This window comes from Bison bison, unplaced genomic scaffold (assembly GCF_000754665.1).
Source record: "Bison bison bison isolate TAMUID 2011002044 unplaced genomic scaffold, Bison_UMD1.0 scf7180017864535, whole genome shotgun sequence".
Lineage (NCBI taxonomy): Eukaryota > Metazoa > Chordata > Mammalia > Artiodactyla > Bovidae > Bison > Bison bison.
The window spans coordinates 9,807,895-9,820,322 of NW_011495084.1; the positions used below are offsets into that span (position 1 = coordinate 9,807,895).

The 12,428-nt window shown below is 37.2% G+C and overlaps 1 protein-coding gene across 1 annotated transcript in view; it reads right to left on the minus strand.

Moving 5' to 3' along the window:
* Window positions 1-5,369: 5,369 nt before the first annotated feature.
* KITLG (KIT ligand) overlaps window positions 5,370-12,428 on the minus strand; it is an 86,656-nt gene continuing 79,597 nt past the window's right edge. The window contains exon 10 of the mRNA XM_010832079.1: window positions 5,370-9,692. The gene's annotated coding sequence lies outside the window, so the exon portion shown is untranslated. The remainder of the gene's footprint in view (window positions 9,693-12,428) is intronic.

Sequence of the window (12,428 nt, forward strand, 5' to 3'; positions counted from 1 at the left end):
TGTAATTTCTGAATTGTTTTTGTAAGCCATTCCAAAATATCTTTCCAAATTGGAGTTAAATGATGTGTCTGAATTTTATCAGTTTTTTTTTTTTTTTTCCCTCATGTGTTTTGATTTTTTGTTTTGAATCTTTAAAAAGTATGTGTTGGAAGTCTTTAAAATGTCATCATGTCCCAACAGCCTGATACTGGGGAGACCATCTTGTTATATAAAAGTGCATTAGAAAGTCCAAGTTTGCATGTGTTTAAAATACTCTATTAAGAGGACCCTGAAAAGAAAAAATGTAAGAGTTAAAATAACCAAAGTGATGAACAATTGTAGATACTGTGTGAACTGCTTTTACTTTGATGAGCTTAAGGGAATGAACTGAACAGGATACATACTCTAGGTTCTTACATGTGTTTTTTAAAAGAATCCTTGCAGCTGCTCTGTGAAAGGCACTGTTAAGAGAATGATAAGACAAGCCACAGACGGGTAGGAAATACGTGCAAAACACATATTTGACAGAGGTCTTGCATCTAAAATATGCAAAGAACTCTTAAAATGCAACAGTAAGAAAATAACCCAATTTTACTAGACAAAAGATTTGAGCAGACATCAGACCAAAGAAGCTGTATAGATGGCAAATAAGCATATGAAAAGATGCTCATTTATCATCAGGGAACTACCAATTAAAACAATAATAATATACTATTACCTACGTATTAGGAGAGCATAAAAAAAAAACCTAACAATAACAATAACACTGGCAAGGGTGAGAAGCAGCAGGACCTCTGATTCATAGCTCCTGGGAATGTTAAATGGTACAGTCACTTTAGAAGACAGTTTGCATTTTCTTAGGAACCTAAGCAGTCTTACCACACAGCTCCGTAATCGTGCTCTAGGGTATTTACCTAACTAATTGGAAAACTTATGTCCACAAAAAAATGGAATGTTTACAGTTGCTTTATTGATAATCACCCAAAACTGGAAACAACTAAGCTGTCCTTAATAGGTAAATGGATTAAAAAACTCTAGCACAGTCATACAATGGAATATTCTTCAGTGAGAAAAAGAAATGAGCTTAAGCCATGAAAGACATAGGCAAATCTCTGATTTGTATTGCTGAATGAAAGAAGCCTGTCTGAAAAGGCTATCTATCTATTGTAGGATTTCAATTATATGACGTTCTGGAAAAAGAAAAAACTATAAAGACAAAAATCAGTGGTTTCCAGAGGTACAGAGGAGGGAAGGAATATTGAATATGTAAAGCACAAGGGATATTTTCGACCAATGAAACGGTTCTGCCTGATGCTATAATGGGGATAGACAGTGCTGTGTATTTGTCAAGACCAGTACATGGAGAAGCCTAGAACATGTGTCCTTATGTACAGATTCTCTGGTTCCATAAACATGGCAATTTAGTCAAATTCTATTGTGCTTCCTCACTATTAAGAGGGGGAACAAAGTATGACTTGTTAATAAATGTATACTCTGCATGACTGAGGATTTTCTGGCTGAGGAAAGACACTGCTTTTTTTTCCCAGTTGCACTGGGTCTTTGTTGGTGTGCGCAGGCTTTCTCGAGCAGCAGTAAGTGGTGCGCACTGGGTCTTAATTGCTGTGTGCAGACTTCAGTATTAGCAAGTGGTGCATAGCCTTCTCTTTTCAGTGACGTCTTGTTGCAGAGCACAGGCTCTGGGTGCTCAGGCTTCACTGGCCGCAGCACGCAGGTGCAGTAGTTGTGGCCTGAAGGCTCTAGGGCGCAGGGGCTTCAGTAGTTGAGGCTCACCAGTTTAGTTGTTCCAAGGCATGTGGAATCTTCCTGGACCAGGGATTGAACTTGTGCCCTCTGCATTGGCAGGCAGATTCTTATCCACTGCGCCACCAGGGAAGCCTGAAAGCTACTGTTTTGATGAAGCATTAATGAGACCTGCAGAGTCTTCCATTTACAATTTACAATCATTTATGATGATTGTGACAGTTTTCCCTAAATTGGCTTCGGTTCCGTTCATTTTAAACCTTGTTTCTCCTCCATCATTGATATACTTCTGGGGTCAGTCCACAGGACACATTCACCAGGGCCTCATAATACAGCCTCTGACCACACACCTTTGGGTCATGATGCCCTAGTGCCCACAGTGGTAGTGGCATAGTTGCTGGAAGCCACTGCCACACAGAAAACCTACTAATAACCTAAAGATAAATGGAAATGATGGCAAATTTTACAAAAATATATTTCTGTGAGAATACATTGCTAGTCGCCTTCCTATGACTTATAAAAGAACTGTGTAAGAAAGGACCAGGCATTTAAGCTTCTTCAGCTTCACAGAAAATCACCCTCCATGTGCCCAAGAGTCTTTGGAAGGTCTCTTTTATTTTCTTCATCTTTCAAGGAGAAATAGCAATCAGGATGGATAACCATGAGAATGAGGAATGAAGTGGGTAGTTTGAGAAAGAAAATAACATATGAAGTATCTATGAGAATGGAAATAGACTAGGGAAATATAATTATTGAATGGCATTAGGACCTACTTCATGTTCTTGGGGAGGAATTTATAGAAAAACCAGTAGGTGTGATGGTGTATTACACTCTGGCCATGTTTAGTCACACATTTATAGACCAAAGAGTGGGTGGAGAACTGGATTTGAGCAGGGCATCATTGCCAAGCAAGTATTGCAAAGTGAGAGGGATCAAGGGGGAAGATGTTGCAGAGAGTGATTTTAAAACTGGATTGTGAATTTTAACCCGTGTAAGGAGAGGAGAAAGGTTATCAAAAGTTGATGGTTAGTGAAAAGTGGTAAAATCAATAGGTTGAGAGGTCTTGTGGATCACAGGATTGTTAGAATTGAATGCACGAGGAAGTAAACTGGAAAGACATGGAGTGATGACAAGAAATGGGGTGCATGGAATTGAGATTCGGATGAGTTGCTGTTAATGGCAATGACAAAGCCTACAGGGTTAGCGTCAGACTGAGTGGGTAGGGTGGTGTTGAGGACTGGCTCACTGGGAGAGACTTTTCAAAGACCTGAAAGGACAGGATATTGGAAGGATCCCTTATATGTGTATCAAATTCCCAAGAATTAAGACAGGAGTACAAATGAGTTGGGTGACAGTGAACCTTGGTGCTCATACCAACAAGAAGTGAAGAAGAACCTGGGAGTTAGTACATGAAAGTAACAATGAATAGCAATGGGTATGTAATTTGATAAAATGAGGTGCAAATAATTGGAGGAATTAGGGAATAGGAAAGAAATACCCAGAAGCAGCAATGAGGAGCAGATAACCCACTTCCAGACCCAGTTATGGAAGAAATGCAGTCACCAACTGAAAGGGCTGAAGAGGCAGATATATCCTCAAAAGAGAGCCTCATTTTAATTTGGAAGAAAAATTTCTAAAAGTACATTGGATTTTGCTAAGTATGGACTGGAATTCCAAAGGGCACATGTTCTATTACCATTTCTATGTCCAGATATAATTTCCGGGCTATGGTAGGGGGTAAGGTTAGAGAATATAGTATTGCATATAAATGTATATACACAGTATTTCTGATGGCTAACAAGAGATAAGTGTTTCCTTCTGGAGGAACTAACTAATGTTGGAGGGAGAATTTTACCTTTATTTTATCCTGAAATACTACAATGCATGATGATGTGAGAAAATCAAAATATGAATACTTATTGAGTCTTTTCTTAATATTTATTTGGCTGAAGTGGGTCTTAGCTGTGGCACATGGGCTTTTCATTGTGTCACACAGGATCTTTCATTGTGGTGCAGACTCTCCAGCTGTGGCACATGGGCTCAGTAGTTGCGGTGTGTGGACTTGGTTGCTCCATATTATGTGGGATCTTAGTTCCCCGACCTGGATTTGAACCCATGTCCCCTGCAATGCAAAGCAGATTCTTAACCACTGGACCACTAGGAAAGTCCCTTGGGTCTTTGGTATTAAAGAATTATTACTTTCTCCTAGGTGTGACAAGGGTATTAGGATGATGTTTTAAAAGTCATAATTTAGAGATGCATATATATTTACTGATCAACTATTTGTAGGTATCAGCCTAAAAATAATATGAAAGGGGGAGTGGATAAGAGGAATAAATAGGAGACTTAGATAAAATAAGATCATTCACAAGTTGAGTAAGGTTGAAGTTAGGTTATGTTTATGTGGAGTTTCATTACACTGCTCTGTCTACTTTTGCATATATTTCAAATTGTCCACAAAAAGTTACAGAAAATAACTTATTGAACACTGCAATAGGTAATATCTAATTCAGATAAAATTTGTTTCAATTCCATACTTTATTTGCATTAAATTTGGAGAATGAGAATGAGTGAAAGCCGCTCGGTGTTGTCCAATTCTTTGCCAGCCCATGGACTGTACAGTCCATGGAATTCTCCAGGCCAGACTACAGGAGCGGGTAGCGTTTTCCTTCTCCAGGGATCTTCCCAACCCAGGGATCGAACCCAGGTCTCCGGCACTGCAGGTGGATTCTTTATCAGCTGAGCCACAAGGAAAAGTGCAAATTTGGAGAATGAAGTGATATAAATATTCAGTCCTAGTCGTTGTATAATTGATAACTTAAAGGGGAAAACAAACTATTAGCAAACGTCCCCACCCCCCCTCTCCCCCAAGAAAAATAATGAGGTGGGTCAAGGAGGGCCTTGAAAACTATGTTGAGTTTGGGTTCTCTCCTAAAAATAATAAGAAGCCATTTCAGTGTTTTAACCAGAGAAAAATATTATCCATCGTCTCCATAGTATTCACTCTAACAGAGGAACTGATTGAAAAAGTGCTCAGTAATTGAGAACTGTGATCAATTACAAGGCTATTATGATCTAGGCTTATATTGATGGAAGTTCATAATATGTGAGTACAGAGAAAATCAGCAGAAAAATTGAAAAGAAATGGTGGGTGAAGTGTTGTGTCATAAAGCTGGAGGATGTTCTCAAGAGTCCAGTACCAACTAGGGGTTTATAAGCAGGATGATTATTTATTGCCTAAACCAGTGTGCATATGTTGATTCCAAACTCCTTAACTATCCCTTCCCCACTGGCAGCTGTAAGTTCCTTCTCTAAGTCTGTGAGTCTCTTTCTGTTTTGTGAGTTCATTTGTATCATTTCTTTTTACATTCCACATACAAGAGGTGTCATATGATATTTCTCTTTCTCTGTCTGACTTCACTAGTATGACAATCTCTAGATCTATCCATGTTGCTGCAAATGGCATTATTTTGTGGAATAAACTGATTTCTTATCTCCTTGTGTGCATATCACAGCAAAATCCAGATTGATGTTTCCACAGAAAAAAATTGAGATTAGCTTAAATGCTCAATCAACTACATTATGAACATGTGTGATAACCTTAAGATATCAAATCACAGGACAACTTTGGGTGCATAAAATTCTTTATTTATAACAATAAAGTATATGTATATATAATGTAATTTCAAATTCAAACCTGTATAAAAAAGGGTCAGAACATATACCTATTTTAAAAAGTACACATACAGTACATACACATACACATCACATTTTACAACTTTTTTTATTTAATTAAACCAGTCATAATAAAACTATAGAATAGTGTTGAAAGACATTTACATTACAATATGCAAACTCCAATCTATGACTGAACTAGCAATATATCTATACATCCATCTAAATGTCTGAATACTTTAAGTCCATTGATTTAAAAAAAAAACAGTGGCAAGTGGACACTATAATCACACATTAATCCTTAGAATATAGGAGAATAGGATGTTTTGATTGGAAACTTTTATTGAGTCACAGCTCAGAAATTAAGCAACTGAAAATACTATGGTTTTTAGTTTAAATAATGTTATTTAAAAAAATACAATTAAGATGTAATTGTAGATGGCACTTATACATAAATTTACAATGCTTAGGAAACATTTTTAGGATCATGAATATCCATTATAATATGGATTATTTCTAAAACAATACCTTTTTAGGAAATGAAAGTACCATTATTTTATCTTCACAAAGGGCATTTCCAGCAACATTATAACAAATAAAGTGGTTGGAATTTCAATCTGAATATTTGTATTTTAATGCCAATTTCAAAATAATACTGTTTCAAAACAAGCTGGCTTTCTTTAAAATTCTTATCCCATTTTCCAGTTTTAAAATTTAATTTATGGTTTACCCATCTCCAAATGGATTCTAAAGTATCTTTTGGCAGTTAAAAACTTTATGAACATCTTACATTTTCTGCCCTTAGCTTTTAAGAAAATGAGAGATTTAAATGCTTAATTTGGTGCACTTCCAAATGCTACACACATCGTATAGTATATTTTCCTGGATAAAATATACTCTTGGTTTTCATTCTTCAGAAGTAATCCAAAAATGTTTATTTAAGCAAAGGAAAAAGCCATCTCTTGTGTAAATGGTTATCCAATTCAACCTACAGTAGACTGAATTTCACTTTAAGAATGGACCATATTTACATTACAAACAAGAACAGCCATAGCTTTTTATGTTCAAATTGCTTATTCACAGAGATCATAGTTGGATATTCTGTATGCAATAGCTTCAGCTCTTATCTATCATCTTTGTCATTCACATATCAATAGGTTTCTCTCACATCTATGGTATGACCTGACTTCACCACACAGATAAATAAAAAACTGAGATCCAAAGAAGGGCAGTGATTTATCAATACAGGTTAACAGCAAAGTGGAAGCTCCTGACAATTTTTCCTAATATCCATCCCACTATGTCAAACTGCCTTTTTGAAAAATGTATTTTTTAGTTAAGTCAGAATAGGTAGGCAATGGCTAAAAGCCCCATACTTACATTTTGAAACCAGAAACTAGCTGCAGAAAAACATGAAGAACTATCTATGAATTCTGAATGGATTTTTCTATTAATTTAAATTTTCATTTGAATTGGAATATCAAAATATGCCACAAAGTTTCTCCAAAGTACTTTAATTCTTACTAAAAGCAAATGTTTCATTGTGAACATACTTTATCATAAATTGTCATTTTCACATACTTAGTCCTTTTTAAAGAGGGTATTGTTCTATTAAAGTGTTGAAAAAATCAACGTCTCTGACTCATTAAAAAGTGGCAGTGTGGTAAGCACAACAGATTACAATACAAAATCCAGCAACACTTCGATATCACTGGGCAGGCATCATTTATCACAGAGCCAGTTTCTGTATAGATTTGGGTTCTACCAAAGAGGTACAAAGCTTTTAGTATAATTTAGAATCTGAAGACTTCTGAAATTATTTTAAAAGACAATTTTAAAACATTACAAAAGAAGACTATCAGATACATGGCACCAATTTATAGGGTGATTTCACTGTTTAAGATATCAGTTATGAGTTTTCCATGATTTATGAAGGCTATTCAGAACACATACTGGATAAAATAAAGCAAAGCTATATACGTTAATCTCCAAGCAGATACGACAGTTAATTCCCAAGCAACTACCATCCAAAGTAATGTTCAGCATTTTTCTATTGTTCATGTATTTTATTGAATTTTAGTGTTTTAAAATATTGGTGTCCATACAACTATCAATGAACCAATACATTTAATTAGGCAGAATACATCTCCCCACACCCTACCATGCCAGATTTCATAACTTGCTGAATTTGTTTATTTAACTCTACTGATTTAGGACCATGTCCTTGAGTGTTAAAAACCCAGCTACCAGTTTTGAGAACAAAAGTACATTTATTGTACTCTGAAGCTCATTAAGCAGCATTTTCACATACATATGAAAATCGAAACCATTGCTGAAATAAACTATTAGATTGAGAAGTATCAATCTTCTCAATCTATACGTGACTTACACATACTCAGGTTAATCTATGTCTATTCAAAACAGTATCACACACTGAGACAGGTCCTTACAGCCATTAACTTGATCTCTTTTATTATACATATCATAGTTGTATCATGGGATATTTGAGGGCCTAAATAAATTCATGCAGCTTCCCAAAGCACCTGGGTTGTATCTTAGAGAAATGACTAGTATTTGAGGAACCACAGCACTTTAGAGAAGACAAGGGTCATAGAAATCATCTGAGCTCTTTGGTATAAAAAAGAGCAAAGGCCACTTACTGGAGTTGTATTCTAATTAGCAGTGAACATAAGCTAAAATCCAACTCTGCTAGAAATTCTTGGACTAGTAAAGTCAAATAAAAAGTATCAGTTTTTCATGCCCTTCTGTGTCACTGCATTGAAGGTCATCTTATGGTGGTAGGATATGGCAATAATGTTATCACAAGGATGAAGTTAGAAGGAAGGCTTTGGATTCCTTTATGTTCATGACATATTGAAAGAATCTTCATCAAAATAAACCATAAGAAATCATTCTTTGACCTTAGTCAGATATTCCTTTTATATAAAAAAAGAAAACTGGCAAGGGAAATTCACTTAATGTCTTTACAAGTTCTGGTTTAAAAACGCAATGTCCATCTTGGGAATTCCTGCCAAATTCACTTAATATGACAAAAACGCTGTCGCATATTTTAATAGCAAACTGACATGCATAACTACATAAAGCTTTTTATTTTTAATTCATAAACCTTAATGAATATAGAGTGCCTGATTTTAAATAAATGGATCCTTTAAACAGATAATGGTGATTATAGTATAAATAACTAAAGTTACCTGATTCCCTGCATTCTTGTAAAAGCCAAGTCACCTAATTTTCAACACCCATTATCAGCATGTGAGTGTAGTTTTCTAATCTTAGATACTAAATATCTTAACTTATTTTTCCTCTCTCCCACAGCAGAAATTGAAAATGGGGCCTCCATACATTCAGTGATTCCTCCTAAGTCCCTTTACATAACTCTGTAATAGTTTTAGAATATAAACATTTTGTAATATATTTTGCAAGCACAATTTATACACTGTAGAGTGGGCAAGGGCAAAGGCCGGCGTCACTAGGGGTGCCAGATGTCCTCCTCGGCAGATGGTTCTGCTGATCAGTGTCCACAGCTTCTTCATGTGACAACCCTCTAGGAGTCTCTTCTCTGCAAAGGCATCATGTTGTCATTCAGTACTGGCTAGCTTGTATGGATAGAGCCAGCCAACTATGTCCATTTGTCTTGTGGTATACGTGTGAGCACCTTCTATGTCAGGAAGAGACCCAAGCTCAGACCCACATCCCTCACTGATCAGCAGCTATGAGGCGGACCTGCACCTACTCCCACACTGTGTCCACTGCTTTCTAAATGAACAGTGGATGATGCTGTTGAGTTTTTGTTTTTTGAACATTTTCTAGATCCCTGTGATACAAATGATGACCCCCACCCCCCACTATCCAGGCTGAAATCTACTCGCAGACCAAGATAACTATGAACTGCAGGTTGTCACTGTAAAATAAAGCTATGTGGTTTTTTCAGCAGTTAGATGCTTCTGGAGGCATGCAAAATTGTATGTGCAATCTGGGACACGTGCTTTCTCTCCCAATATCAGTTTGCAAGTTCTAATTGAGACCACAACTCCCTGTAGGTCCTTAAAATAGAGTCCCGCTCCATACAAGTTCTTCTTTATAGATGATTAATTCAGTGCCAGTTTCACAGTAAAACACTTTGTTCCAATTTCTCAATCATCCATAGAGAGTCATGGGTAGCAAGAACAGATAAAGATGCGGTCTGTCACTCCAGACAGAATAGGAATTTGTTTAAAGCTGCTTCATTTATGAAGCAAACATGAACTGTTACCCGCCTAGAGAAGAAAGGAAAAGAGAGAAATTATATAACATATCTGCTTTCTGCCTTCTTTTCATTCTCAGTAGCTAACTTCATGTGCCTACAGAATGAGTACTAGATTTACAATGTATGCTTCACAGCCTAAAGTAACTTGACAAATATTTTCCTAGATATTAGTGATCACTCTCTGATCTCTCTAGTAACATTTTACAAAATCGGAAATGATCTTTTTACTTAGTATGTCTTCCCATTAGAATGTAAGCCCTCTGAGGACATGGAGCTTTGTTGATCTTTTTCACTGCTGTATTCCAGCAACTACAGTGCCTGGTACAAAATCCATACAGTTATCCCCTGCTTTTTCCAAGTTCCCTTTACTTTGCTTTTACAAAAGACCTACATTAGTACCTGTTTTCAACACACGACAGAAATCTCAAGAGGATTTTTGCTTCTATGAAAAAAGGCAAAAAGTGACAAAGCATTCAGGGTTTGTTTTGCAATAAGCCTATCAGTAAGTGTGCAGCCCCATCAGTAAGAGTTGGCACTGCCACCGAGTTCTTTCCCTGGAATTACACTTAGAATCTCAGCATAAAGTTACTCTATCTTTGAACTGTGTCTATAAGCGTCTGTGCTTCACCCCAATTTATTTTGTGCATCCTGTTAGTAAGATGTGTCCTAAGATGATTGCTTCTTTGCTTTAAGCCGTTTTGGTTTAAGAAAGGTTTCATAGGAATGCTCTACTCTTGGATAGTGCTGGAGTGGTCGGTCTGTGCATGCTCAGTCATGCCCGACTCTTGGTGAGCCCACGGACTGTATGTAGCTCACCAGGCTCCTCTGTCCATGGAATTTTCCAGGCAAGAATACTGGAGTGGGTTGCTATTTCCTCCTCCAGAGGATCTTCCAGACCTAGGGATTGAACCCATGTCTCTGGCATCTCTTGCATTGGTGGGCAGATTCTTTACCACTGAGCCACAAGGGAAGCCCCACTTATATTTGATAAATACATCTTGAACATGGAGTGGATGAATGAATGCCCTGTGGCTTTTATATCCCCAGGCACACCACAGATGATCTCCGTTTGTGATGAGAATTATCAATCTGTGTAGCCGTGAACTTCTCTAACAAGGCTATGAAAAGGTTGTAGACAGGCAGTGAGGCATGAGGGACAGTGGCGGTGTCAGAGTGGAGAAGTGCAGTGGCATGAAATATATCAGGGATCCCATAAATGGCAGCCTCCCAGCCACTGAGCAGCACCAGGGTCTTGACTGCCTACCCAGGTTCTAGCAATCACGTCTACCAACCAAGGAAAGAACAGCAGCAAGATCGCCAGTACTGTGTGCCAAAAAAGAAACAAAGAAATCCTGTCACACATTCTGACAAAGCCTCTGGGGAAGTTCATTTGGCCTCAGAGCAGCTTATTGTACTTGTTGAATCATGAAAGCCAGACTCTGTTCTAGCTTTTCAGTGCTGGGGTTAAACCGCTGAGCTACAGACTCAGCTTTCAGACTTTTCAACTTTTTATTATTATTTTAATTAATTGATTTATTTTTGGTTGTGCTGGGTCTTCATTGCTTTCTCTAGTTGTGGTGAGTGGGGGCTAGTCTTCATTGCAGGGCGAGGGCTTCTCATTGCGGTGGTTTCTTTTGTTGAGCAGCACAGGCTGTAGGCACGTGGGCTCAGGAGTTGTGGCACCCGGGCTTAGTTGCTCCATAGCATATGGAATCTTCCTGGACCAGAGATTGAATCTGCACTGGCAGGTGGATTCTTATGCGCTATGCCACCAGGGAAGTCCCGGATTTTTCAACTCTCAACTGAAGTGTTTGCACTTCCTTTTTTTTTTTTTAATTATAGGCAGCATTTATATGTTATCTTTAGTCACAACCCCTAAATAAATGTGTATTTTGCATTTAGTTTCTTCCCTGTGAAAAGTTACAGTGTTAGTCATTCTGCTGTGTCTGACTATGAATGACTCCCATGGAGTGTAGCCCACCAGGCTCCTCTGTTCATGGGATCTTCCAGGCAAGAATACTGGAGTGGGTTGCCATTCCCTTCTCCACGGAATCTTCCCGGCCCAGGGATGGAACCTGAGTCTCCTGCCTTGTAGGTGGATTATTTATCATCTGAGCCCCCAAAGAAGCCCCCTACTCTTTACCTATTTTTGTCCTTATTTATCAATCCAAAGAATCAGAGGTCACTGGTTTTAAAATGTTTGAGATCAATACACAGGCTATATTAAAAACTTTATGAGTGTATGAGTGTTTTTTCCAGTAATATACTAGATGTATATAATCTCTAAATGTAATATTTTGTATATTCTCTAAATGTAATTTACTAAACATATAAATATATAAAATGTAATAATATACTAAAAACTGTATTATATGACAATTTGCAAAACTCTGAAAAATAGGAAAATTATATTTAGGAAAGCAGAATTAAATCCTGAAGGAAAAATTAACAGACATTAAGAGAAAATTTCAGAAATACAAATTACCAAGTTTAAAAAATAAAGCTTGGTTAGAAAAGCAGAAGGAACTAACAAAAGGCAAAAAAAATACATATTTTTTTGGAAAGCTATGAAGAATTTGAAATTCTAAACTTAAGCAGAGAGAAACAAGAGAGAAGTCAGAAAGTCTTCTGACTTTGCCTTTGGATCATTTAGCAAAAAAAACATTTAAAAGCCAACAACTGGTTTCCTATAGAACAAAACTACTATTTTTATAATGATACCCTGGATTCTTACAACAACCTCATG